Source organism: Salmo salar, unplaced genomic scaffold, assembly GCF_965601325.2.
Source record: "Salmo salar unplaced genomic scaffold, fSalSal1 ptg000135l, whole genome shotgun sequence".
Taxonomy (NCBI): Eukaryota; Metazoa; Chordata; class Actinopteri; order Salmoniformes; family Salmonidae; genus Salmo; species Salmo salar.
This window is the reverse complement of record NW_027675320.1, coordinates 494,792-507,190: the sequence shown is the minus strand read 5'-3', so window position 1 is coordinate 507,190 and position 12,399 is coordinate 494,792. Positions and strand designations below refer to the sequence as shown.

Sequence of the window (12,399 nt, the reverse complement as noted above, 5' to 3'; positions counted from 1 at the left end):
TGAGTTGACTGATGCATCAGTACGTGAATCAAAGTAAACGAATGTAAAAAATACCCATTCAAATCGATCAGTTTTCAACTAGAGAGATTGAGATGTGTCGTATCTGTCTCAAGCCTCCATAACTGTTTATGTTACACCTCCACATCTGCAATGAAAGGTGGTGGAGCTAGAGCGGTGTTAGTCAAACCATGAGACATACCTATAATCGGTCTTCTCACAAAAACATCTGTAGCTTCTGAACCGTTTGACCTACAAATTCGTATGACCACTCCCTGGAAAGGGGAGACCCTCACGAACACGGTGGTGTTCTCAATTTATCTCTACGTCCCCCACAAGTGTCAGGGGACCCGTCTGAAGTCGGAACCCTTTATGTGCCAACTTCTGTTTGTAGAATCCAAAATCTTTGGGCAACAAACTAATGTGACCCCACTTGTCACAATGTTCTCAGTTTTGCCCTACGTTCCCCACAAGTGTCACGGGACTAATCTGAAGGTAACAGGTACTGATTAAAATGATAGATTTTTTAACCAGGGACCTCTCGCACCCTAAGCCATAATCGTACACTAACACCAACGATCCGTTTGGTCAAATAATTTTCACTTTCCACAAAAATGACGGTCAGGATATGAATCAATGTCTCCATGTTGCTAGCGTGCTTCACATAGCATTGGTGGTATAGTGGTGAGCATAGCTGCCTTCCAAGCAGTTGACCCGGGTTCGATTCCCGGCCAATGCAGAGCATGACATATTCACTACTTTTAGGGGCTGGGTGTAATTTCAAGTCTATTACATTGGAATCAATCTTCGTGGAAGTACGATTTGCTCTTACTTTTTGCAGGTTTTCTAAATGAAGTGCAACATTGAGCCAACTAGTGAATATCACAATAGATTAGCTGTCCATCGCCTAAACCATTCAGCCACCTCGTCCTGCGCCCAAGAGGTGGCTGTTTGCGACCAGTGGCCTGAGATCTGCCTGTCTGAGCTTGTTAAAAGATCTGCAAAAGGGCTCATCCGGGATTTGAACCCAGGACCTCTCGCACCCTAAGCGAGAATCATACCCCTAGACCAACGAGCCTTACACAATAACAAAATAGTTTTGCTTTCTGCGGCAATGACAATGAGGATATCCATTGTTCTTGTCCATGGTGCTTGGAAAGATTGAACCTCATGTGAGTGTTTGTGCTATACTTGTGAGCATAGCAGTCTTCCAAACTGTTGACCAGGCTTCAGTTCAAATCTTTTGTATTTCATCTGCTGTGTTTTTCACATTCTGTCTTCTTAAGCCGCGACAGCAAACTGATGATGAGTGTTGACAAATGAATATTGAGCAAAATGAGATCAATTAATATTTTAAAAGAGAAACTGAAAAAATAAAACTTCAAAAAGAATGGAGCTCATTTATTTTGAGTTGACTGATGCATCAGTACGTGAATCAAAGTAAACGAATGTAAAAAATACCCATTCAAATCGATCAGTTTTCAACTAGAGAGATTGAGATGTGTCGTATCTGTCTCAAGCCTCCATAACTGTTTATGTTACACCTCCACATCTGCAATGAAAGGTGGTGGAGCTAGAGCGGTGTTAGTCAAACCATGAGACATACCTATAATCGGTCTTCTCACAAAAACATCTGTAGCTTCTGAACCGTTTGACCTACAAATTCGTATGACCACTCCCTGGAAAGGGGAGACCCTCACGAACACGGTGGTGTTCTCAATTTATCTCTACGTCCCCCACAAGTGTCAGGGGACCCGTCTGAAGTCGGAACCCTTTATGTGCCAACTTCTGTTTGTAGAATCCAAAATCTTTGGGCAACAAACTAATGTGACCCCACTTGTCACAATGTTCTCAGTTTTGCCCTACGTTCCCCACAAGTGTCACGGGACTAATCTGAAGGTAACAGGTACTGATTAAAATGATAGATTTTTTAACCAGGGACCTCTCGCACCCTAAGCCATAATCGTACACTAACACCAAGGGATCCGTTTGGTCAAATAATTTTCACTTTCCACAAAAATGACGGTCAGGATATGAATCGATGTCTCCATGTTGCTAGCGAGCTTCACGTAGCATTGGTGGTATAGTGGTGAGCATAGCTGCCTTCCAAGCACTTGCCCCGGGTTCGATTCCTGGCCAATGCAGAGCATGACATATTCGCTAGTTTTAGGGGCTGGGTGTAATTTCAAGTCTATTACATTGGAATCAATCTTCGTGGAAGTACGATTTGCTCTTACTTTTTGCAGGTTTTCTAAATGAAGTGCGACATTGAGCCAACTAGTGAATATCACAATAGATTAGCTGTCCATCGCCTAAACCATTCAGCCACCTCGTCCTGCGCCCAAGAGGTGGCTGTTTGCGACCAGTGGCCTGAGATCTGCCTGTCTGAGCTTGTTAAAAGATCTGCAAAAGTGCTCATCCGGGATTTGAAGCCGGGACCTCTCGCACCCTAAGCGAGAATCATACCCCTAGACCAACGAGCCTTACACAATAACAAAATAGTTTTGCTTTCTGCGGCAATGACAATGAGGATATCCATTGTTCTTGTCCATGGTGCTTGGAAAGATTGAACCTCATGTGAGTGTTTGTGCTATACTTGTGAGCATAGCAGTCTTCCAAACTGTTGACCAGGCTTCAGTTCAAATCTTTTGTATTTCATCTGCTGTGTTTTTCACATTCTGTCTTCTTAAGCCGCGACAGCAAACTGATGATGAGTGTTGACAAATGAATATTGAGCAAAATGAGATCAATTAATATTTTAAAAGAGAAACTGAAAAAATAAAACTTCAAAAAGAATGGAGCTCATTTACTTTGAGTTGACTGATGCATCAGTACGTGAATCAAAGTAAATGAATGTAAAAAATACCCATTCAAATCGATCAGTTTTCAACTAGAGAGATTGAGATGTGTCGTATCTGTCTCAAGCCTCCATAACTGTTTATGTTACACCTCCACATCTGCAATGAAAGGTGGTGGAGCTAGAGCGGTGTTAGTCAAACCATGAGACATACCTATAATCGGTCTTCTCACAAAAACATCTGTAGCTTCTGAACCGTTTGACCTACAAATTCGTATGACCACTCCCTGGAAAGGGGAGACCCTCACGAACACGGTGGTGTTCTCAATTTATCTCTACGTCCCCCACAAGTGTCAGGGGACCCGTCTGAAGTCGGAACCCTTTATGTGCCAACTTCTGTTTGTAGAATCCAAAATCTTTGGGCAACAAACTAATGTGACCCCACTTGTCACAATGTTCTCAGTTTTGCCCTACGTTCCCCACAAGTGTCACGGGACTAATCTGAAGGTAACAGGTACTGATTAAAATGATAGATTTTTTAACCAGGGACCTCTCGCACCCTAAGCCATAATCGTACACTAACACCAACGATCCGTTTGGTCAAATAATTTTCACTTTCCACAAAAATGACGGTCAGGATATGAATCAATGTCTCCATGTTGCTAGCGTGCTTCACATAGCATTGGTGGTATAGTGGTGAGCATAGCTGCCTTCCAAGCAGTTGACCCGGGTTCGATTCCCGGCCAATGCAGAGCATGACATATTCACTACTTTTAGGGGCTGGGTGTAATTTCAAGTCTATTACATTGGAATCAATCTTCGTGGAAGTACGATTTGCTCTTACTTTTTGCAGGTTTTCTAAATGAAGTGCAACATTGAGCCAACTAGTGAATATCACAATAGATTAGCTGTCCATCGCCTAAACCATTCAGCCACCTCGTCCTGCGCCCAAGAGGTGGCTGTTTGCGACCAGTGGCCTGAGATCTGCCTGTCTGAGCTTGTTAAAAGATCTGCAAAAGGGCTCATCCGGGATTTGAACCCAGGACCTCTCGCACCCTAAGCGAGAATCATACCCCTAGACCAACGAGCCTTACACAATAACAAAATAGTTTTGCTTTCTGCGGCAATGACAATGAGGATATCCATTGTTCTTGTCCATGGTGCTTGGAAAGATTGAACCTCATGTGAGTGTTTGTGCTATACTTGTGAGCATAGCAGTCTTCCAAACTGTTGACCAGGCTTCAGTTCAAATCTTTTGTATTTCATCTGCTGTGTTTTTCACATTCTGTCTTCTTAAGCCGCGACAGCAAACTGATGATGAGTGTTGACAAATGAATATTGAGCAAAATGAGATCAATTAATATTTTAAAAGAGAAACTGAAAAAATAAAACTTCAAAAAGAATGGAGCTCATTTATTTTGAGTTGACTGATGCATCAGTACGTGAATCAAAGTAAACGAATGTAAAAAATACCCATTCAAATCGATCAGTTTTCAACTAGAGAGATTGAGATGTGTCGTATCTGTCTCAAGCCTCCATAACTGTTTATGTTACACCTCCACATCTGCAATGAAAGGTGGTGGAGCTAGAGCGGTGTTAGTCAAACCATGAGACATACCTATAATCGGTCTTCTCACAAAAACATCTGTAGCTTCTGAACCGTTTGACCTACAAATTCGTATGACCACTCCCTGGAAAGGGGAGACCCTCACGAACACGGTGGTGTTCTCAATTTATCTCTACGTCCCCCACAAGTGTCAGGGGACCCGTCTGAAGTCGGAACCCTTTATGTGCCAACTTCTGTTTGTAGAATCCAAAATCTTTGGGCAACAAACTAATGTGACCCCACTTGTCACAATGTTCTCAGTTTTGCCCTACGTTCCCCACAAGTGTCACGGGACTAATCTGAAGGTAACAGGTACTGATTAAAATGATAGATTTTTTAACCAGGGACCTCTCGCACCCTAAGCCATAATCGTACACTAACACCAACGATCCGTTTGGTCAAATAATTTTCACTTTCCACAAAAATGACGGTCAGGATATGAATCAATGTCTCCATGTTGCTAGCGTGCTTCACATAGCATTGGTGGTATAGTGGTGAGCATAGCTGCCTTCCAAGCAGTTGACCCGGGTTCGATTCCCGGCCAATGCAGAGCATGACATATTCACTACTTTTAGGGGCTGGGTGTAATTTCAAGTCTATTACATTGGAATCAATCTTCGTGGAAGTACGATTTGCTCTTACTTTTTGCAGGTTTTCTAAATGAAGTGCAACATTGAGCCAACTAGTGAATATCACAATAGATTAGCTGTCCATCGCCTAAACCATTCAGCCACCTCGTCCTGCGCCCAAGAGGTGGCTGTTTGCGACCAGTGGCCTGAGATCTGCCTGTCTGAGCTTGTTAAAAGATCTGCAAAAGGGCTCATCCAGGATTTGAACCCGGGACCTCGCGCACCATAAGCGAGAATCATACCCCTAGACCAACGAGCCTTACACAATAACAAAATAGTTTTGCTTTCTGCGGCAATGACAATGAGGATATCCATTGTTCTTGTCCATGGTGCTTGGAAAGATTGAACCTCATGTGAGTGTTTGTGCTATACTTGTGAGCATAGCAGTCTTCCAAACTGTTGACCAGGCTTCAGTTCAAATCTTTTGTATTTCATCTGCTGTGTTTTTCACATTCTGTCTTCTTAAGCCGCGACAGCAAACTGATGATGAGTGTTGACAAATGAATATTGAGCAAAATGAGATCAATTAATATTTTAAAAGAGAAACTGAAAAAATAAAACTTCAAAAAGAATGGAGCTCATTTACTTTGAGTTGACTGATGCATCAGTACGTGAATCAAAGTAAACGAATGTAAAAAATACCCATTCAAATCGATCAGTTTTCAACTAGAGAGATTGAGATGTGTCGTATCTGTCTCAAGCCTCCATAACTGTTTATGTTACACCTCCACATCTGCAATGAAAGGTGGTGGAGCTAGAGCGGTGTTTGTCAAACCATGAGACATACCTATAATCGGTCTTCTCACAAAAACATCTGCAGCTTCTGAACCGTTTGACCTACAAATTCGTATGACCACTCCCTGGAAAGGGGAGACCCTCACGAACACGGTGGTGTTCCCACTTTGTCTCTACGTCCCCCACAAGTGTCAGGGGACCCGTCTGAAGTCGGAACCCTTTATGTGCCAACTTCTGTTTGTAGAATCCAAAATCTTTGGGCAACAAACTAATGTGACCCCACTTGTCACAATGTTCTCAGTTTTGCCCTACGTTCCCCACAAGTGTCACGGGACTAATCTGAAGGTAACAGGTACTGATTAAAATGATAGATTTTTTAACCAGGGACCTCTCGCACCCTAAGCCATAATCGTACACTAACACCAACGATCCGTTTGGTCAAATAATTTTCACTTTCCACAAAAATGACGGTCAGGATATGAATCGATGTCTCCATGTTGCTAGTGAGCTTCACATAGCATTGGTGGTATAGTGGTGAGCATAGCTGCCTTCCAAGCAGTTGACCCGGGTTTGATTCCCGGCCAATGCAGAGCATGACATATTCACTAGTTTTAGGGGCTGGGTGTAATTTCAAGTCTATTACATTGGAATCAATCTTCGTGGAAGTACGATTTGCTCTTACTTTTTGCAGGTTTTCTAAATGAAGTGCGACATTGAGCCAACTAGTGAATATCACAATAGATTAGCTGTCCATCGCCTAAACCATTCAGCCACCTCGTCCTGCGCCCAAGAGGTGGCTGTTTGCGACCAGTGGCCTGAGATCTGCCTGTCTGAGCTTGTTAAAAGATCTGCAAAAGGGCTCATCCGGGATTTGAACCCGGGACCTCTCGCACCCTAAGCGAGAATCATACCCCTAGACCAACGAGCCTTACACAATAACAAAATAGTTTTGCTTTCTGCGGCAATGACAATGAGGATATCCATTGTTCTTGTCCATGGTGCTTGGAAAGATTGAACCTCATGTGAGTGTTTGTGCTATACTTGTGAGCATAGCAGTCTTCCAAACTGTTGACCAGGCTTCAGTTCAAATCTTTTGTATTTCATCTGCTGTGTTTTTCACATTCTGTCTTCTTAAGCCGCGACAGCAAACTGATGATGAGTGTTGACAAATGAATATTGAGCAAAATGAGATCAATTAATATTTTAAAAGAGAAACTGAAAAAATAAAACTTCAAAAAGAATGGAGCTCATTTATTTTGAGTTGACTGATGCATCAGTACGTGAATCAAAGTAAACGAATGTAAAAAATACCCATTCAAATCGATCAGTTTTCAACTAGAGAGATTGAGATGTGTCGTATCTGTCTCAAGCCTCCATAACTGTTTATGTTACACCTCCACATCTGCAATGAAAGGTGGTGGAGCTAGAGCGGTGTTAGTCAAACCATGAGACATACCTATAATCGGTCTTCTCACAAAAACATCTGCAGCTTCTGAACCGTTTGACCTACAAATTCGTATGACCACTCCCTGGAAAGGGGAGACCCTCACGAACACGGTGGTGTTCCCACTTTGTCTCTACGTCCCCCACAAGTGTCAGGGGACCCGTCTGAAGTCGGAACCCTTTATGTGCCAACTTCTGTTTGTAGAATCCAAAATCTTTGGGCAACAAACTAATGTGACCCCACTTGTCACAATGTTCTCAGTTTTGCCCTACGTTCCCCACAAGTGTCACGGGACTAATCTGAAGGTAACAGGTACTGATTAAAATGATAGATTTTTTAACCAGGGACCTCTCGCAACCTAAGCCATAATCGTACACTAACACCAACGATCCGTTTGGTCAAATAATTTTCACTTTCCACAAAAATGACGGTCAGGATATGAATCGATGTCTCCATGTTGCTAGTGAGCTTCACATAGCATTGGTGGTATAGTGGTGAGCATAGCTGCCTTCCAAGCAGTTGACCCGGGTTTGATTCCCGGCCAATGCAGAGCATGACATATTCACTAGTTTTAGGGGCTGGGTGTAATTTCAAGTCTATTACATTGGAATCAATCTTCGTGGAAGTACGATTTGCTCTTACTTTTTGCAGGTTTTCTAAATGAAGTGCGACATTGAGCCAACTAGTGAATATCACAATAGATTAGCTGTCCATCGCCTAAACCATTCAGCCACCTCGTCCTGCGCCCAAGAGGTGGCTGTTTGCGACCAGTGGCCTGAGATCTGCCTGTCTGAGCTTGTTAAAAGATCTGCAAAAGGGCTCATCCGGGATTTGAACCCGGGACCTCTCGCACCCTAAGCGAGAATCATACCCCTAGACCAACGAGCCTTACACAATAACAAAATAGTTTTGCTTTCTGCGGCAATGACAATGAGGATATCCATTGTTCTTGTCCATGGTGCTTGGAAAGATTGAACCTCATGTGAGTGTTTGTGCTATACTTGTGAGCATAGCAGTCTTCCAAACTGTTGACCAGGCTTCAGTTCAAATCTTTTGTATTTCATCTGCTGTGTTTTTCACATTCTGTCTTCTTAAGCCGCGACAGCAAACTGATGATGAGTGTTGACAAATGAATATTGAGCAAAATGAGATCAATTAATATTTTAAAAGAGAAACTGAAAAAATAAAACTTCAAAAAGAATGGAGCTCATTTATTTTGAGTTGACTGATGCATCAGTACGTGAATCAAAGTAAACGAATGTAAAAAATACCCATTCAAATCGATCAGTTTTCAACTAGAGAGATTGAGATGTGTCGTATCTGTCTCAAGCCTCCATAACTGTTTATGTTACACCTCCACATCTGCAATGAAAGGTGGTGGAGCTAGAGCGGTGTTAGTCAAACCATGAGACATACCTATAATCGGTCTTCTCACAAAAACATCTGCAGCTTCTGAACCGTTTGACCTACAAATTCGTATGACCACTCCCTGGAAAGGGGAGACCCTCACGAACACGGTGGTGTTCCCAATTTGTCTCTACGTCCCCCACAAGTGTCAGGGGACCCGTCTGAAGTCGGAACCCTTTATGTGCCAACTTCTGTTTGTAGAATCCAAAATCTTTGGGCAACAAACTAATGTGACCCCACTTGTCACAATGTTCTCAGTTTTGCCCTACGTTCCCCACAAGTGTCACGGGACTAATCTGAAGGTAACAGGTACTGATTAAAATGATAGATTTTTTAACCAGGGACCTCTCGCACCCTAAGCCATAATCGTACACTAACACCAACGATCCGTTTGGTCAAATAATTTTCACTTTCCACAAAAATGACGGTCAGGATATGAATCGATGTCTCCATGTTGCTAGCGAGCTTCACATAGCATTGGTGGTATAGTGGTGAGCATAGCTGCCTTCCAAGCAGTTGACCCGGGTTCGATTCCCGGCCAATGCAGAGCATGACATATTCACTAGTTTTAGGGGCTGGGTGTAATTTCAAGTCTATTACATTGGAATCAATCTTCGTGGAAGTACGATTTGCTCTTACTTTTTGCAGGTTTTCTAAATGAAGTGCGACATTGAGCCAACTAGTGAATATCACAATAGATTAGCTGTCCATCGCCTAAACCATTCAGCCACCTCGTCCTGCGCCCAAGAGGTGGCTGTTTGCGACCAGTGGCCTGAGATCTGCCTGTCTGAGCTTGTTAAAAGATCTGCAAAAGGGCTCATCCGGGATTTGAACCCGGGACCTCTCGCACCCTAAGCGAGAATCATACCCCTAGACCAACGAGCCTTACACAATAACAAAATAGTTTTGCTTTCTGCGGCAATGACAATGAGGATATCCATTGTTCTTGTCCATGGTGCTTGGAAAGATTGAACCTCATGTGAGTGTTTGTGCTATACTTGTGAGCATAGCAGTCTTCCAAACTGTTGACCAGGCTTCAGTTCAAATCTTTTGTATTTCATCTGCTGTGTTTTTCACATTCTGTCTTCTTAAGCCGCGACAGCAAACTGATGATGAGTGTTGACAAATGAATATTGAGCAAAATGAGATCAATTAATATTTTAAAAGAGAAACTGAAAAAATAAAACTTCAAAAAGAATGGAGCTCATTTATTTTGAGTTGACTGATGCATCAGTACGTGAATCAAAGTAAACGAATGTAAAAAATACCCATTCAAATCGATCAGTTTTCAACTAGAGAGATTGAGATGTGTCGTATCTGTCTCAAGCCTCCATAACTGTTTATGTTACACCTCCACATCTGCAATGAAAGGTGGTGGAGCTAGAGCGGTGTTAGTCAAACCATGAGACATACCTATAATCGGTCTTCTCACAAAAACATCTGTAGCTTCTGAACCGTTTGACCTACAAATTCGTATGACCACTCCCTGGAAAGGGGAGACCCTCACGAACACGGTGGTGTTCCCAATTTGTCTCTACGTCCCCCACAAGTGTCAGGGGACCCGTCTGAAGTCGGAACCCTTTATGTGCCAACTTCTGTTTGTAGAATCCAAAATCTTTGGGCAACAAACTAATGTGACCCCACTTGTCACAATGTTCTCAGTTTTGCCCTACGTTCCCCACAAGTGTCACGGGACTAATCTGAAGGTAACAGGTACTGATTAAAATGATAGATTTTTTAACCAGGGACCTCTCGCACCCTAAGCCATAATCGTACACTAACACCAACGATCCGTTTGGTCAAATAATTTTCACTTTCCACAAAAATGACGGTCAGGATATGAATCGATGTCTCCATGTTGCTAGCGAGCTTCACATAGCATTGGTGGTATAGTGGTGAGCATAGCTGCCTTCCAAGCAGTTGACCCGGGTTTGATTCCCGGCCAATGCAGAGCATGACATATTCACTAGTTTTAGGGGCTGGGTGTAATTTCAAGTCTATTACATTGGAATCAATCTTCGTGGAAGTACGATTTGCTCTTACTTTTTGCAGGTTTTCTAAATGAAGTGCGACATTGAGCCAACTAGTGAATATCACAATAGATTAGCTGTCCATCGCCTAAACCATTCAGCCACCTCGTCCTGCGCCCAAGAGGTGGCTGTTTGCGACCAGTGGCCTGAGATCTGCCTGTCTGAGCTTGTTAAAAGATCTGCAAAAGGGCTCATCCGGGATTTGAACCCGGGACCTCTCGCACCCTAAGCGAGAATCATACCCCTAGACCAACGAGCCTTACACAATAACAAAATAGTTTTGCTTTCTGCGGCAATGACAATGAGGATATCCATTGTTCTTGTCCATGGTGCTTGGAAAGATTGAACCTCATGTGAGTGTTTGTGCTATACTTGTGAGCATAGCAGTCTTCCAAACTGTTGACCAGGCTTCAGTTCAAATCTTTTGTATTTCATCTGCTGTGTTTTTCACATTCTGTCTTCTTAAGCCGCGACAGCAAACTGATGATGAGTGTTGACAAATGAATATTGAGCAAAATGAGATCAATTAATATTTTAAAAGAGAAACTGAAAAAATAAAACTTCAAAAAGAATGGAGCTCATTTATTTTGAGTTGACTGATGCATCAGTACGTGAATCAAAGTAAACGAATGTAAAAAATACCCATTCAAATCGATCAGTTTTCAACTAGAGAGATTGAGATGTGTCGTATCTGTCTCAAGCCTCCATAACTGTTTATGTTACACCTCCACATCTGCAATGAAAGGTGGTGGAGCTAGAGCGGTGTTAGTCAAACCATGAGACATACCTATAATCGGTCTTCTCACAAAAACATCTGTAGCTTCTGAACCGTTTGACCTACAAATTCGTATGACCACTCCCTGGAAAGGGGAGACCCTCACGAACACGGTGGTGTTCTCAATTTATCTCTACGTCCCCCACAAGTGTCAGGGGACCCGTCTGAAGTCGGAACCCTTTATGTGCCAACTTCTGTTTGTAGAATCCAAAATCTTTGGGCAACAAACTAATGTGACCCCACTTGTCACAATGTTCTCAGTTTTGCCCTACGTTCCCCACAAGTGTCACGGGACTAATCTGAAGGTAACAGGTACTGATTAAAATGATAGATTTTTTAACCAGGGACCTCTCGCAACCTAAGCCATAATCGTACACTAACACCAACGATCCGTTTGGTCAAATAATTTTCACTTTCCACAAAAATGACGGTCAGGATATGAATCGATGTCTCCATGTTGCTAGTGAGCTTCACATAGCATTGGTGGTATAGTGGTGAGCATAGCTGCCTTCCAAGCAGTTGACCCGGGTTTGATTCCCGGCCAATGCAGAGCATGACATATTCACTAGTTTTAGGGGCTGGGTGTAATTTCAAGTCTATTACATTGGAATCAATCTTCGTGGAAGTACGATTTGCTCTTACTTTTTGCAGGTTTTCTAAATGAAGTGCGACATTGAGCCAACTAGTGAATATCACAATAGATTAGCTGTCCATCGCCTAAACCATTCAGCCACCTCGTCCTGCGCCCAAGAGGTGGCTGTTTGCGACCAGTGGCCTGAGATCTGCCTGTCTGAGCTTGTTAAAAGATCTGCAAAAGGGCTCATCCGGGATTTGAACCCGGGACCTCTCGCACCCTAAGCGAGAATCATACCCCTAGACCAACGAGCCTTACACAATAACAAAATAGTTTTGCTTTCTGCGGCAATGACAATGAGGATATCCATTGTTCTTGTCCATGGTGCTTGGAAAGATTGAACCT

At 42.9% G+C, this 12,399-nt stretch overlaps 16 non-coding genes across 16 annotated transcripts; 8 read left to right on the top strand and 8 right to left on the bottom strand.

Annotated features, from left to right (window-relative positions):
* Positions 1 to 664: 664 nt before the first annotated feature.
* On the top strand, positions 665 to 736 carry trnag-ucc (transfer RNA glycine (anticodon UCC)). Its single transcript has one exon. It is a non-coding gene; the product is annotated as a tRNA-Gly (tRNA).
* A 267-nt stretch (positions 737 to 1,003) lies between these two features.
* On the bottom strand, positions 1,004 to 1,075 carry trnap-agg (transfer RNA proline (anticodon AGG)). Its single transcript has one exon. It is a non-coding gene; the product is annotated as a tRNA-Pro (tRNA).
* Positions 1,076 to 3,473: 2,398 nt separating this feature from the next.
* Positions 3,474 to 3,545, top strand: trnag-ucc (transfer RNA glycine (anticodon UCC)). Its single transcript has one exon. It is a non-coding gene; the product is annotated as a tRNA-Gly (tRNA).
* A 267-nt stretch (positions 3,546 to 3,812) lies between these two features.
* Positions 3,813 to 3,884, bottom strand: trnap-agg (transfer RNA proline (anticodon AGG)). Its single transcript has one exon. It is a non-coding gene; the product is annotated as a tRNA-Pro (tRNA).
* Positions 3,885 to 4,877: 993 nt separating this feature from the next.
* trnag-ucc (transfer RNA glycine (anticodon UCC)) lies at positions 4,878 to 4,949 on the top strand. The gene has a single exon. It is a non-coding gene; the product is annotated as a tRNA-Gly (tRNA).
* Positions 4,950 to 5,216: 267 nt separating this feature from the next.
* trnah-aug (transfer RNA histidin (anticodon AUG)) lies at positions 5,217 to 5,288 on the bottom strand. The gene has a single exon. It is a non-coding gene; the product is annotated as a tRNA-His (tRNA).
* Positions 5,289 to 6,281: 993 nt separating this feature from the next.
* trnag-ucc (transfer RNA glycine (anticodon UCC)) lies at positions 6,282 to 6,353 on the top strand. The gene has a single exon. It is a non-coding gene; the product is annotated as a tRNA-Gly (tRNA).
* A 267-nt stretch (positions 6,354 to 6,620) lies between these two features.
* Positions 6,621 to 6,692, bottom strand: trnap-agg (transfer RNA proline (anticodon AGG)). The gene has a single exon. It is a non-coding gene; the product is annotated as a tRNA-Pro (tRNA).
* Positions 6,693 to 7,685: 993 nt separating this feature from the next.
* Positions 7,686 to 7,757, top strand: trnag-ucc (transfer RNA glycine (anticodon UCC)). Its single transcript has one exon. It is a non-coding gene; the product is annotated as a tRNA-Gly (tRNA).
* Positions 7,758 to 8,024: 267 nt separating this feature from the next.
* trnap-agg (transfer RNA proline (anticodon AGG)) lies at positions 8,025 to 8,096 on the bottom strand. Its single transcript has one exon. It is a non-coding gene; the product is annotated as a tRNA-Pro (tRNA).
* A 993-nt stretch (positions 8,097 to 9,089) lies between these two features.
* On the top strand, positions 9,090 to 9,161 carry trnag-ucc (transfer RNA glycine (anticodon UCC)). The gene has a single exon. It is a non-coding gene; the product is annotated as a tRNA-Gly (tRNA).
* Positions 9,162 to 9,428: 267 nt separating this feature from the next.
* Positions 9,429 to 9,500, bottom strand: trnap-agg (transfer RNA proline (anticodon AGG)). Its single transcript has one exon. It is a non-coding gene; the product is annotated as a tRNA-Pro (tRNA).
* A 993-nt stretch (positions 9,501 to 10,493) lies between these two features.
* Positions 10,494 to 10,565, top strand: trnag-ucc (transfer RNA glycine (anticodon UCC)). The gene has a single exon. It is a non-coding gene; the product is annotated as a tRNA-Gly (tRNA).
* A 267-nt stretch (positions 10,566 to 10,832) lies between these two features.
* Positions 10,833 to 10,904, bottom strand: trnap-agg (transfer RNA proline (anticodon AGG)). The gene has a single exon. It is a non-coding gene; the product is annotated as a tRNA-Pro (tRNA).
* A 993-nt stretch (positions 10,905 to 11,897) lies between these two features.
* Positions 11,898 to 11,969, top strand: trnag-ucc (transfer RNA glycine (anticodon UCC)). The gene has a single exon. It is a non-coding gene; the product is annotated as a tRNA-Gly (tRNA).
* Positions 11,970 to 12,236: 267 nt separating this feature from the next.
* On the bottom strand, positions 12,237 to 12,308 carry trnap-agg (transfer RNA proline (anticodon AGG)). The gene has a single exon. It is a non-coding gene; the product is annotated as a tRNA-Pro (tRNA).
* Positions 12,309 to 12,399: the final 91 nt, after the last annotated feature.